This window comes from Fundulus heteroclitus, unplaced genomic scaffold, assembly GCF_011125445.2.
Source record: "Fundulus heteroclitus isolate FHET01 unplaced genomic scaffold, MU-UCD_Fhet_4.1 scaffold_57, whole genome shotgun sequence".
Classification (NCBI taxonomy): domain Eukaryota; kingdom Metazoa; phylum Chordata; class Actinopteri; order Cyprinodontiformes; family Fundulidae; genus Fundulus; species Fundulus heteroclitus.
Genome location: NW_023397000.1, coordinates 1668175 through 1671024, shown reverse-complemented (window position 1 = coordinate 1671024; position 2850 = coordinate 1668175). Strand labels below are relative to the sequence as shown.

General features: G+C 37.8%; 1 long non-coding RNA gene across 1 annotated transcript; it reads right to left on the bottom strand.

Annotated features, from left to right (window-relative positions):
- Positions 1–2070: 2070 nt before the first annotated feature.
- Positions 2071–2405, bottom strand: LOC118561159. The gene is made up of 2 exons (XR_004929816.1): positions 2345–2405; positions 2071–2241 (listed from the first exon to the last, which is right to left on the bottom strand). It is a non-coding gene; the product is annotated as an uncharacterized LOC118561159 (long non-coding RNA).
- Positions 2406–2850: the final 445 nt, after the last annotated feature.

Genomic DNA, 2850 nt, shown 5'->3' with positions numbered 1-2850 from the left:
GACCTTATGTGTAACATTGCAGCTTCACAATTCTTCAGAAAGTCAGCAAATTCTCTCAACTCACTTCCATCCTTGGAGTTTATTTTAGGCCAACTGTGAAGCTTGTCTCTGAAGCATTTTCCTATGGTGAATAGATCTCCAAAACGTTTTTTCCAGCACTTTCCAAGCTGAGTCATATGCTTCATCTGTCCCCACTAGAAGAAAACCTTCAACTGCTTTCTTCGCGGGTCCACCAAGATACTTTCTGAGATAATAGAGTCTCTCATTCTTTGGAATGTTTTTCCTTTCTATCAGGGTTTCAAAGGACAACTGCCAATCTTTGAACTTTAAGGGGTCACCAGTGAACAATGCAGGTTCTGGAGTTGGAAGACGATTAGCGCTTATTGCTTCTGCTAGTATGCCAACTAGCTCATAATTTGACTGTTGTTGAGCTGCAGCAGAGGAAACCTGTGTGGCTTGAGGGATGAATGGTGGACTTGATGCATTAAGTGTTTGGCTTATGGTGGCCTTAGGTTGTTCAGCAGGACTTGTTGGGCTTGGTTTTTACTGTAGGATTATGTGGCATAGATTCAACAATTTTAGCATTATGGAAATGGGTAATATTTAGAGCTGGAGAAGAACTGTGCGCTGTGACAGGGATTGCTTGGATTTCACTTTCTGCTTTAATGCTCTGTGATGAACTCTGACTTTCAGAAATACTTTCAGCTTCATCATAAACCTTTACTCGTGCCTTTGCGGCATTCAATTTTTTAACTTCTTCCAAGCGTTTAATCTTTCTCTCCGCTGCTCTTCCATTGCTTGCTGCCTTTCCAATTCTCGCTCGCGTTCTAATTTTTGTAACTCAATCGTTTCCTTTTCTTGCTCTTCCATAACTGCTAATATTTCTTGAGATGCAGCTGCCTCCGCCTCTGCTTCCAATCTCTTGGTTGTTTGTGAACTACCTGAACTACCTTTAGAGCTTCTGGATTTTGACCTTGATGTCATACTTTCAGATCCTAAGCATGACCCAAAATCTGGCCATGGCTCTTCGTCGTCTTCTGCAGAGTCTCCTTGCAGTTGTTTCTCAGCTCTTCTGACAATAAATGTAGAAAGTGATGTACATGCATCTACTTTGCGCCTTGCGTCTGCACCAGGAGTGTGTATTTGCCGTATTTCTTCATAAATAGTTTGCATATATATGCAGGTGACGTTTACATTGTTAATCAGCTCCTTTAATTCACTGTCTGAAGCTTCTTTTCTTAATATTACTTTGCTCAGTCTTGCTTCATATCTCCATTTTTCAAAACCGACTGCATATCTGTGTTGAAGCATTTTAAGTTTCTCCTCTTGAAGCTCTTTACCCTTTTCGGTTAACGTTCTAACTCTTTCACTTCTTCGAACAGTCTGTGGTTCTGAGATTTGCTCATTATCATTTTCCTCCACTTCAGTACTTGTTAGAGCATAGAGTTCTTTATGATCTTTGTCAGTCATTTTATAAGTCTGGTTAAATGTCACTAAATGCTCTTTTTAAATTGCAAAATACTCCTTCAAATTTCTAACTTATGTGACTTGAATATTACTTTATACTGTAGCTGTAATGAGATTCACTCTTAATACAGATGTATTTCAACTTAAAGAAATTTGTTAACTTCCCACTTAGTTTGACCTCAAGATACATACACAACACTCTTTCCTTAACAACAACACATCACTTTGAAGTTCAGTAGAGAATAAGTAACCTTTTGACAAATGTGTTGTAGAAACTTATGTGGCTTTAAACTTCACCTAATCCACTCTTATTCTACTTTTAACACTGTCCTTAATTCATTTCCACCGAACTTCTGATGTACAAGGTTGTTGCTGCTGCGCTTGGTTTCTTGAAAACGGTGAGCTTGACAAATGGCGCCCTCTTGTGTTACACCACGGCACCGTCACTCACTGCAGCGGCAGTCCTTATTAACGGTCCTAACCGGCGTTGGCTGGGCGAGTTACACTCTCACTCACTGCGGCTGCTGTCGTCTTAACGGTTTGTAACCGGCGCTGGCTGGAGGAGTTTTCACTGTTGCTCCAAAGTGACAACACTGGCACGGCTTCCTTCAAAACGGGCTCTTTAATAAATGCCGTGAAAACTACAAAAATAAAGACAAGCTTTAGAAATGGATACATTTACAGACAGTCAGGTGACACATACTGTAACAAAGTTACCTCGTGACCGCCTGCCACTTCGGAGGTCTTTAATAGATTAATTCTTCTTTGTCCACTCTAAATTAAATATTAAGTAATAAACCCTCTAAACCAATAAATATAAAAAAATACAAACACAACAAAAACATATTACATACTATTACCACTATAATAAATGTACCTTTACAGCTACAGGAAATACGAGACTGCTACTCTTTCCCAGATTTCTGCTCCTTCTCTCATGCAATCCTGCTACCTTTCTTATTATATACGCAAATCTCGCGATAACTTTCAACAAATAGTTTCAAAAAGAATAAAATACAATAATTTTACATAAACCTCAAAATTTGAACTAAACAACTTAAAATACATAATCTAAAATAAACATACATTTTTCCAAGAAATAAATCATTTCACTGTCACTTACATTAGTGTTTAAAGTTAAAACAAGTAAATATGAGGGAAAGAGTATGCGTTAAAGAAAAACTGATGGAAAAATGGCAAAAAAGGTGGATGAAGAAAAACAGGAAGATGGTTTTTATAAAATACAGAAGATAGTAGGAGAGAAAAGAAATGAAAGCAAGAAATAGAAAGGAAGGAAGGGTGATAACAAGATTAAGATTAGGGCATACAGGTCTTAATTATACATTTTTAAAATACAAAAGCATAATAATGGAAATGTGAGTA